Below are 11,699 nucleotides of genomic sequence, written 5' to 3'. Positions count from 1 at the left end.
ACTCTCGAAAGACGATTCACTGCAGACTTCATAACGCATCGCATTCGGTAAGTCCTCAGAGCTTTCGGCCACAAAGAAACAGCTGCCTCTGGCCCTGGAGCCCCTACTGCACCCCGGCATGCTACCTCTACTACCACTTCCTCAGCCTGCCCGGCGCTTGCCTCAGGCCCCATCGCACTCCCAGCCTCCACCAGTGCGCCCCCTGGCCGCCACAGCTACAGGCAGTTCCGGGCCTTCCCCGGCGATAGAGCCGAAGCGAGCCGGGGTGAGGGAGAGGCGCAGGCTCCCTCAGCTCGCCGCGGCGGCAGCCTGCTACTCTTGGCGCGGGGGATGCTGACCCCTGCTGGCCGCGCGCAAGATCGCAGCATGGCTGCCGTCCGGCGCGACACAAAAATCGTGACCGGGAGCCTGGCAGCCGGAGGAAGGGGCTGAGTCAATGCAGCAGTCAGCCTCGGACTCCTCGTGCACAAAATGTCCATCTCCATGCTGCTGTAGACACTCTGCAGGTGCAGGCTTTTTAAAAGAAGATCCACAGCGTTTTAAAATATATAACATGCAAAAATGTGTCTTGTTAGGGTCAAGCTGTAGGGCTGTTATAGCAGCCCATTGTGGACAGTGGCCAAAGCAAAATAAGGCCAGAAGGCAAAATCTGTCCAGAAATACAGATTCTTAACCCAATAAAATCCAACTGAGGATGAAGGAAAAAAAAAAATCAAGAACAAGAGTCTCTTATCCCCTACCCAACCTAAAAGGGAAAAAAGTGCTGAGGAGAAGCACAACTTCTGAGGCATGTCAACAGTCTTTCAGAGTGTCCACACGGCACCCAGGCAACTCTGCAAGTGGCTCCCAGGAGCCTCCTGCTCCCCAGGGCAGCTCCTGAGGACTGGACCCAGCACCCGAAGTGTCTGGGTCCCCAGAGTCCATCAGCCCACTGCTGGGATCACAGGCTCAGTCTTTTTTTTTTAGATTTATTTATTTATTTGGAAGTCAGGGTTATAGAGAGAGAGGGAGAGACACAGAGAGATCTTCCATCCACTGGTTCACTCCCCAGATGTCCACAATGGCTGGGGCTGGGCCAGGCCAAAGAGCTTCTTACAAGTCTCCCATGTGGAGCATGTGGGCCATCTTCCACTGCTTTCCCAGCCCATTAGCAGGGAGCTGAATCAGAAGTGGAGCAGCCGGGACTCAAACCAGCACCCGTATGGGATGCGGCCGTCACAGGCTGAGTACAGGACCCAGGATGCAGAGGGTAAGAAACCACACACACTCTGACCGGAGGGAAGGGGGTGACACCCAGGACTGACATCAAGCTTGTCCTCTCCAAGTCCCCAGTGCCTGTGGGACTTGCAGGCATGAGCGTTTTCAGGTCCCACAGTGGGACAAGGTGGCCCTCTCTCCCAACCTCCGTCATCAGAGGCACCAGAGCCTCTCGGGCTGCTCCGCCCACACCTGCAGTTCCCAGCCTTGGTGAACCTTCCTGCCCCGGGCACCATCTGGAATCTCGGTGCAGAGCTCCGGCAGGCAGGGGTTGAACAGAATGTTTGTGGAATCCGTGAAAGCAGGTGCTCCTGCGAGGCCACACGCTGACTCAGTGAACTTGGCATTCGTAATGCAGGCGATAGTCACAAGCCACCCGAGGCCCCATAACCAACCGAGCAACTCCAGGCTGCAGGTCCAGGTGGTTAAAGGGTAACCCAAGTCCTGAAACACAAAGCAACAGAGCTTTAAAAAGAGAGCCAAGGGGCAGGCTCATCTTTCCTTCCTGAGGGGCTCAGAAAAGCACCTTCAGAGATTTATACTCTTTTTTTAAAAATTGGTTTGTTTGTTTGTTTGTTTGTTTGTTTGAAAGGCAGAGTGACAGGGAGCCACAGAGAAAAAGAGATTTTCCATCCACTGGTTCACTCCCCAAATGGCCACAATGGCTGCGCTGGGCCAGGCTGAAGTCAGGATCCTAGAACTCCATCCAGGTCTCTCACGTGGGTGACAGGAGCACAAGCACTTGGGCCATCCTCTACTGCTTTCCCAGGTGCATCAGCAGGGCGCTGGATCAGAAGTGATCAGGTAGAATTCAAACCAGTGCTCCTCCAAGGGGCTGGTGCTGTGGCTCACTGGGTTGGTCCTCCGCCTGCGGCACCGCATCTCATATGAGCACTGGTTCTAGTTCTTGTTGCTCCTCTTCAAGTCCAGCCCTCTGCTGTGGCCCAGGAAGGCAGTGGAGGATGGCCCAAGTGCTTGGACACCTGCACCCGCATGGAAGACCAGGAGGAAGCACCTGGCTTCTGGCTTCAGATCGGCGCAGTGCGTCAGCCGTAGCGGCCATTTGGTGGGTGAACCAATGGAAGGAAGACCTTTCTCTCTGTCTCTCTCTCTCACTATCTGTCAAATTAAAAAAAATTTTAAAAAAAGTTCTCCTCTACGGGCTGCCAGCGTTGCAAGCAGTTTAACCAGCTCTGCACAGTGCTGGCTCCAGAGATTTATACTCTTATATCCCTGTCCCTATCTTGTTAGGCAACCACACATACATGGGTTTTGGGAAAATAAGCCAGTGAATTCATTGCTAACATTTTATCAAAATCCAAAGCCAAAGTACTCACTCTACACCCCCCCAGGAATGCAATGCACATGCATGAAGTTAACTTTAGAAAATGCCCACGTCCCTTTGTGATGCAGGATCCAAGTATCCAAAGAGCTAATGATGAAGTCTCCCATTTTTTGCACAGCAGAAATTATTTATTTATTTATTTATTTTTGACAGGCAGAGGTTAGACAGTGAGAGAGAAAGACAGAGAGAAAGGCCTTCCTTCCGTTGGTTCACCCCCCCAAATGGCCGCTATGGCTGGTGTACTGCGCTGATCCGAAGCCAGGAGCCAGGTGCTTCCTCCTGGTCTCCCATGCAGGTGCAGGACCCAAGGACTTGGGCCATCCTCCACTGCACTCCCGGGCCACAGCAGAGAGCTGGACAGGAAGAGGGACAACTGGGACAGAATCTGGCGCCCTAACCGGGACAAGAACCTGGGGTGCCAGCACCGCAGGCGGAGGATTAGCCTAGTGAGCCACGGTGCCGGCCGAAATAATTTATTTTTAAAAACGAACTGTGGGGTCCAGCGGATGGAAGACCTCTATTTCTTTCTCTCCTTCTGCCACTCCTTCTCTGTGTAGCTCTTTCAAATAAATTTTTAAAAAATCTTTAAAAACAAACTGTGTGGGGCCTGTGCTGTGGCATAGCAAGTAAGGCTGCCACCTGCAGCGCCAGCATCTCATATGAGCAGCCATTTGAGTCCCGGCTGCTCCACCTCTGATCCATCTCTGCTATGGCCTGGGAAAGCAGTGGAAGATGGCCCAGGTCCTTGGGCCCCTGCACCCATGTGGGAGACCCGGAAGAAGCTCCTGGCTCCTGGCTTTGGATCTGCACAGCTCTGGCCATTGCAGCCAATGGGGAATGAACCAGCTGATGGAAGACCTCTCTCTCTCTCTCTCTCTCTCTCTCTGCCTCTCCTTTTCTCTCTGTGTAACTCTGACTTTCAAATAAATAAATAAATCTTTGGAAAAAATGTTAAAAATAAATAAATAAAAACAGACTGTGAAGTTTGAGACTACATCCCCAGAGAAACACGAAGGCCCGCTGGGTTCCTGAGTAATTCCTATCACAGTGTAGCTTACTGTAGGCTCAAAAGGACTAGAACAAGCTGGCGTACCCTCTAGAAGCCACGTCGAGGGCAAACCCACTGGAGCTGGATTCCTGAAACTTGAAGATGGCTGCCCCACAGAGCCTGTCCTGCCTGCACTTTTGTCTCTGCTTCTCTGCACACCGGGGGTGGGGTGGGGGAAACAGAGTCAAACATGGAAAACTCACCAGCTGTCAGTTCCCAGGAGGTTAATAGCCCTATTTATGGCAAACTCAGTCTTGTCTTGAAATATAAAAACTAAGGAAGAAAACCCCCCAAAGAACTGGCACATAGCATTACAAGATGCCCCAGCCGCTTCTGAGGGCGGGGGGAAAGGCTGTGTAGTGAATGGCATTGTCGCTGGCGTCTCAGCAGCCAACATTCAAAGGTCTGGAGGAAGCCTTCACCCTCTGGCTTAATCCTTTGCTTCACAGGGATGTGTGAGACCCAACCACCAAGGTCACAAAGCAAGGTAGCAAGATGGGAAACAGAAATCGTGTCTCTTGATCTGCCTGTGGCAGCACCAGACAGCTTATGCCATTTCAGAGCTAACTGTACTTCGCAGCAAGTTCTTAAAAAAAAAAGGCCGAGTCGTTACCAGTTGCTCTATGCTGGGCCTGCCCAGGAGTTCACATCCACCGATCTCCTAGTGCAAGCCCTTACCCAGTGCAGTCTTCGGGCAGAAGAAAAAAGCCAGGGTCACAAGGGAGCTTTGGGGGAACAACTGGATGCTTGAGTGAATTCCTACGCACATCTACTTTGATCTGAGTCAGGAATGGCATCCTAGGGGAGCACTCCAAAGCTGATGGCTGCAAAAGAGAAATCAGAATGACAAAGATTCCCATAGCAACTTATTGTACAATGCCTTCGAGTCCCAGCACAGTTCCTGGCCTTGTACCTCCTTCCTGTGGTGTTTGTGACCAGAGGCATCAGAATGAGAGCTCAACCCTGCCCTGCCCAGGGTCCAGATAGGGAGGAGAGCCCCACAGCTCTAGGCTCCCAAGGGGCAGTGCCCGAGCTGTGGGAGGGCGTGGTCCGCATGCTGCTTTTGGCAGTGACATGGTAAGCGCCACCTCTGCTGACACAGTCTGCTCTGTCACCACAGAGCTCCAGGCCAGTGTCACACTCGCTCACACCTAGAAACAGAACAAACCGGCTGTTCTGATCAGCCTCACTACCCAGCCCCTTCTCTCACCACCCCCAGGCTCTGCCACAGGCTCATCTACTGCCCTTCCCCTTGCTCGTCTCCATGCTGTTCCTTGAACAGCCCAGGCACAACCCTGCCTCAGTCCTCAACACCATCTGGAACCCGCCCCCGATGGCCCATGGCTCCCCTCCAAGTGTCTTCTCAGGAAGGCTTTCCTGCACCACCTTTTACAGACAAAAATCCACCTTCCTGCATTTATCCCTTCTTGGAGTTTTCTCTGCAGAACATAGCAACAAATGTACCCTGCGGTTTCTCTTTTCCATCTCCCAGGTAGACAATGAAGTCCACAGGGGAAAGGCTTTGGCAGTGGGTTTGCCACTGAGTCCCTAATGCATCATACACAGACGAAGCGCAGTAAGATCCATTCTATGGATGGGCGAGTGAATAGGCAGCCCTTCCTTGGGCTGGGGGACAAGCAAACTCTTCCACAAGGAGAAGGGGCCTGCACTGCCTGGAAAATGACACGGACTCGCGCTAAGGGGCTCAGCCCAGTTTACTTGATCCTGGCCCTCCACGCATGGTGCACCCCACTGCCCACCAGCAGCCAAGAGACCCATCCATTCCTTCCAGAAGGGGATACCCTTGACAAGGAACCTTAGCTGGGAAGACAGGGAGTCCAGCACACTCACCACCTGAGACCACAAGTGTGGCCAGAAAACATACATGACAGCCACAGCAATATTTTAGAATGCAGAATACAATAAACTATGAAACTGTAGTTTAGGCTTTTGCACCAATCTAGCTTAATTCATCTCACTTAAATTCAAGAGTTTTTTCCATCAAGTAAATAGTGTTAGTTCATGTCTGTGTAAGTCGACCCCTCTTAGCACAAGATGTTTACTCTTGTCCCTCTTCCTAGGACACAATGGCCCTGGCCACAGTTCGTGGTGTGGCCAGGTGCTTCATCTGTCAAGGACAAAGGCAGGGAAAATTGTGTCAAGATCTTGTTGGACACTCCAGTTTTAACATTTTATGTCCCCTCCCCCCACCCTTTATTCTTGATACCTGAACTATAATAGGAATGAACTTGACTTTTTGTTTTCCCAGGTGGAAAAACTAAATCCTAACACATCCTGAATGACACCAGTCACTCTTCAGGACACTGGTCAAGACTCAACACGTCCTAACCGATTCTAGAAACTGCCCTCGACTGGGAACACCAGGTTATGTTGTCATGAGAGACCCATGAATGACAGCATTAGGTAGACAGCTGTTGCTTTTCTCCGTTAGGATTGTCTTTTTCCCAACAAACACCTGCTTCCAGAACACAAGTTAAAGGCAACAAATTTTAGAGAAAATCTAAGTGAACACTTAGTTATCAATCATTAAAGTTCAGCCAGCTCTTCCTGCTAAAAACATAAAGGCCCTGGGGCTGGCAGTTTGCACAGCACCCCATATCTCAGTGCCTGCCTTCTCTCCAGGCCAGCTCACTGCTGTTACACTACCTGTGAGGCAGCAGAGGATGGCCCAAGTAGTTGGGTCCCTGCCATCCACGTAGGAGACCAGGATGGAGTTCCCGGATCCTGGCTTCAGCGTGGCCCAGTCCTGCATGTTTAGACATTTGGGGAGCAAGCCAGCAGGTGGGAGGTCTCTCTGTGCCACTGTCTCAATATCTCTGACTCTCAAATAATAAATAATTTTGAAGAGTAGAGAACTTTGTCTTTTGTTCCCACTTAGGGTTTTATTTGACTGTCTTCAGTTCTCAATTAAGAAAGGAAAAGGAAGACGCACAGTGCCATAGCCCACATATCCCAGTACGTACGTCCCACTGTCTCACACAGGGTGTTCACGATTGTGCACCACATGGCCACATAGATGACATAAGGTCATAGGCAGACAGCTTTGTGTCTTTTTAAAGATTTGCATTTCGATAGTCTTTTAGTGACAACAAAAGAGGGACTCAAGTAGAGGTTCCCCTAATTCACTTGATCTTAGGCTCTCGAGATAATCCTGATAAATATGTTTCTGTGAGTTCTCTCCAAGCTGCACATTTCTAGGATTTCCAGCAGGGGGAGGTCTGGGTCTGAGAGCCATTTGCTTTGGCTCCTGGCATGTCTGGTGCTGTTTTCCAAAAGACACATTGCAGTCTACATGCCCTACAAGCAGTATCTTACAGTAACCACCAACCGCTCTGGAGCTGGTTGTACCCACCATGTTCTGCTCTATGGACTCTGTATCAACTCATTTAATCTCCAACAACTTTATGGGGTGGATACTGTTACTCCCATTCTACAGGAAGAAACTGAGGAACAGAGAGGTTAACAAGTTGTGCCAGCTCTCCGTGTGTGAGGAGGGGGAACGCGGAGGAGGGCCAGAGTTGCGGCATTCCTATGTCCCTTACAGCAGAACCCTGAAGAGATGAGGACTGTGGGACCGGGGAGGGGGCTCTGGACCGCCCCAGTGGCTTGTGTGCCCTCTCCAGGACTGCTCACCAACCAGCTCAGAGACCCAGCAACCATGCACGTGTGGCAGAAGTAAAGATATTCCTAGTGGGTCAGGTCTCGGTGAGTGGGAGACTTTTAGAACGACAACCAGTTTAAACTCACACGTGGACTTTGTGGAGCAAAGAAAACAAACTCAGAATTGGTGGTGGTGGGGTGGTGTGAGTGTGTGTGTGTGTGTGTGGTTTCTGTCCAAACTCCATGAGATGCTCATCTGGGACTACAGCCTCATCACCTGCATCCCAGGCTGACTGCACCCACCCACCCACCCCCCCCCAAAAAAAAAAAAAAAAAAAAAACCCGAGGCCAGCAAATCAGCACACAGAGAGCAGTGTCCTACCTGGGAAAGGGCCCGAAGCCACGCACGAGTGAGTGTGACACACGCACCTGTGCACCGGCAGGAAGCAGGATGCCACCAGGGCCTGCCAACCATGCCACTGGAACAGGAGAGCTGGACAGCACAGAGCTCCTTAGTCCAGTCTTTGCTGCGCCTCCTGCAGTCTTTCACCCTCGGTGGAGCCACCGCTTACAGACCTGCTGAGGGGCCCGACTTGGCCGTCACTGGGACTGCAGGTCTGCAGGAGAGAGGGAGGGGGGACCCCAACAGCAGCGCCGGCCAGAGATGCCTCAGTCCCACAGCCCCTTTAGGATTTTAGCTGCCAACAGACATAAAGCCTGTGCCTATGGCTTGTATTTAAGTTCAACCGGACGTGGGGATGGCTCAGAGATAGTGGCCCCGGAGTAATATGGCTGCCCAGAAGCAATAATGCAAAAGCTTCCATTCAGGACTCCAAAAATGTATTGAGTTTGTGCTGCTGTAAAGTTGGGACAGTACATTGTTTGAAATCCAGATCAGAAATGTTTTTGCCAATTTCCAGAAGTGACTACTCAAAGACCATGTTCTGGGACCTGAATATTCTTTTCTGCCATCAGTTAACAGGTGGGCTTAGGGGATTCGGGTCCTAAACACAGCTCATGAGCTTGGAAAGTACCGGGCCCTCTCCACCTCTGAAATCTGCCTCCTGGATGATGACGGGACACTAGAGCAGAGCCTGGTCCGCAAGTTAAGGAATACGTTGTTGTGTCTACTTTGGGCAACCAGGAAAGGAAAGAGAAATCCTAAAACAAACAGATTGCTATAGTATTTCAAGTTTAATTCAGATTCTGATAAAAATTTTATTATGTTTTGAAAAATTTATTTGTTCATTCACTTATTCATTTGAAAGGCAGAGAGGGAATGACAGAAAGACAAAAATCTTCCATCTGCTGGTTCACTCCCCAAATGCCTGCAATAGGCACGTCTGGGCCAGGCTGAAGCCAGGAGTCAGGAACTCCATCCAGGTCTCCCAGTGGGTGGCAGAGGCCCAAGTACTTGGGCCATCATCCACAGCCTTCCTAAGGCGTGGGCATTAGCAGGGAGCTGGATGGGAAGTGAAGTAACTGGAACTCGAACAGGTGCCCAGAAACGGACTGCTGGTACCACAGGCAACAGCTTAACCTGCTGTGCCTGGATGGTGCGTACTTAGCTACCACCTTTGCCAAAGTACTGCTGCTCAATACACTGTCTATAGCTAAGTTGGTCCCACAACCTGCCAGGGCAACAACAAGGACACTCCCACCGCCACGTGTGTGGACAGCCACAGAAGCCGCACTTGAACCTCGGCTGTCTGGCCCCAGACTCTCCATGTAACCACAATACCTTAGAAGGCTGTGTGTGGGCCTGGCTTCCTTCCCTCTCAGCCTGGAAAATGGAGCTCCCACCACAAACGTCAAGAAGCTTGAGGGCTTAACGGTGCCGTGTCTGAAGGCAGCAGGGTCTTCATTCGTGGGGTCTCAACTGGGATTCGCTCTTTCTCCCGCGAGGAAAGGTTTGTTTTCATTTTGGAAGGAAAAAACAGGCATCAGAGACACAGCCTTCCTAGGAACCTGGGGAACCACCTGACCAACCATCCTCCGCTCGGGAGCGTCAGATTCCTTCACCAGCTTCCCCGGGCCACGCACTTCTGATGGGCTTGACATCTTTACTTGAAATGAAAGTCCTCAGATCGCAGAACTTAGCTGCTCATTGATGAACCAGCAAGAAGACGTCCCTTCCTCAGCAGCTCTGGTCAGCAGCTTCCTCTGGCAGCTGTGGCTGAGACGGGCCTCTCCTCATCCCCATGGGTCCCTGCCCTCCAACCTCAGGGAGGGGGAGAGGTCACTTAGTTCTTGAGTTCAGAGCTGGGGACAGTAACCAAAGGAGGGAGGGAGAGGTGCAAGGATTTGGCACAGTGGTTAAAAAGCTGCTTGGGATGCCTGTATCTGCGAAGTGGTTAAAAAGCTGCTTGGCATGCCTGCTCCTGCTTTGGAGTACTTGGTTTGAGTCCTGGCTCCCCTACTTCTGAACCAGCTCCCTGCTAATGCACACCCTGGGAGGCAGCAGGTGATGGCTCAAGTATTTGGGTCCCTACCAACCACATGAAGACCCAGATTGAACTTCCACCTTCCAGCTTTGGCTTCACCCAGCAGGTGACAGCCCAAGTATTTGGGTCTCTGCCACCCCGGTGGGAGACCCAGATTTAGTTCCAGGTTTTTAACTTTGAATGGGCCCAGGCCTGGCTATTGCAGGCATTTGGAGAGTAAACCAGTGGGTTACAGGATCTCTCTCTCCCTTTCTCCCCCCGCCCCCTTTCAAATAAAATGAAAATAAATAAAGGAAGGAGACAGGTATGGTCAAGCATACATTAAGCATTTGTGCAGCTCTGCCATGATGTTCCCACTGCCCCCGGAACAGCCTGCTGCACCGTGAAACTGGTTCGTTCCAGCCTGCTGAGGCGCAGCAAGTCCAGGAATGAGAACCTTCCAACAGAAGTCCCCGCAGCTACACAAGTGCAGTCAGTGTTCCCACACAGGTCACAGCCACAGATACATAGTGGTGACTTATTAAAAAGTCACCAGGTTGATTTCTACTCTGGGAAGCTGGGAGAGGGACAGCCTGCAGAGTGCCCCTCAGACACGGAATGGCCCAGTCAGCACACTCACCGTGGGGTTTACCACGGTGCTCTCCCACCTGTTGGGTGGAAGGACTTCAGTGAAGGGACTCCCACTCCCAACACAGCACTTACTTACCTAGTGCAGAACTAGCTTCCTGGGCTCCCACCAGCCCTTAACCATCAACTTCAGAATATGGGCTCTGGTGGGGGCGGGGGGAAGGTACAACTTAAGCTCACAGGAATCTACAACAGAATACTTTGGCAGGGGACTAAGTGAGTGAGTGGGTCAAAAGATAAGGAGACATTAACCCATGTTCCTGTAGACACCAGTCTTCCAAGATAGCACTGAGGGGGGGACTATCTGATACTCATCAGCCCACTGGATCTCCACTGATGCAGAAGAACAAAGACCTCAAGGGCGGTCTTTAAGATCCTCCCCCCACTCACAGCCCTCCCTCACTGTAAAGTCCTAAGTAATTACTCAGCTGAGTTTACTCTTGTATTTCCTGAAGGTCCTGAAAGGAAGATGCTCCAAGGACAGGTAAGAGTCACTCCACAGCCACATGCTACTGCCGAGTAACTTGCTGGTTCCCTGGGATACACAAGGCACCCATCCTCAGACACGTGAATCTGGTGAGACGGACAGGCAAAATCAAGAAGTGACCTTCGGCTTCAGTTACTGTTGGCTTTTCTGCCTCTGAATTAACCCATTAGCACATTCTGTTGATTCCTCTTTCAAAACATCTAGGATCCAACTATCTCACCCCCACCCTGACTACTGTACCTCCAACCCAGATTCTTCTGTTACCTTCTTGTCCATCTCTCTGCCTCTACTTTTATAGAATGCTCCATCCCATAGAGTTATTTCTGTTCAAAGAGATCTCACATCACTCACATCTCAACACCCTCCAGTAGCTGGCCCATCACTCCAAACACCTGCAGGGTACCACAATAAGCAATCCCAAAAGATGCCTCATTGGCATATGGATTATTTTGAGCTTTAGGCCACTGAGAACCACCAGACACAGGAAAACATCTAAGTTTGGGGTATGTTTCTCTTTCACAAATTAGATTTGTATTTATAAAGGAAATCTGTTTATATAGAGTGCCTCTCCAAGGGAAAGGAAGAATTCCTAACTCCTCTCAACAGAGAAGGTACTTAACCAGCTAGATCTGTGAGACAAACCTCACTAAGCAACTCTGGTTTGCCATACCTTTCCTGAGCACCCCCTGCCCAGAAACCCAAACTCTCTTTGTTGGCATTTAAACAAATGCCCTAACCACCCTCGGGCTACTCATCCCAGACAGCTTCCCCGCGTACCTGTGCAGATGCACACATTAATAAATACCTGCTTCTCTTTTGTTGATCTGTCTCGGGCCAGAGACAGCTGGAGAATCTAGAAGGGCAGTCGGG

The 11,699-nt window shown here is 51.1% G+C and overlaps 1 long non-coding RNA gene across 1 annotated transcript; it reads right to left on the bottom strand.

Annotated features, from left to right (window-relative positions):
• Positions 1–994: 994 nt before the first annotated feature.
• On the bottom strand, positions 995–9,186 carry LOC133772175 (uncharacterized). Its single transcript, XR_009867759.1, has 3 exons — positions 9,013–9,186; positions 4,329–4,474; positions 995–1,701 (listed from the first exon to the last, which is right to left on the bottom strand). It is a non-coding gene; the product is annotated as an uncharacterized LOC133772175 (long non-coding RNA).
• Between the last annotated feature and the right edge of the window lie 2,513 nt (positions 9,187–11,699).

This window comes from Lepus europaeus, chromosome 13 (assembly GCF_033115175.1).
Source record: "Lepus europaeus isolate LE1 chromosome 13, mLepTim1.pri, whole genome shotgun sequence".
Classification (NCBI taxonomy): Eukaryota; Metazoa; Chordata; class Mammalia; order Lagomorpha; family Leporidae; genus Lepus; species Lepus europaeus.
This window is presented reverse-complemented; position numbering and strand designations above follow the sequence as displayed.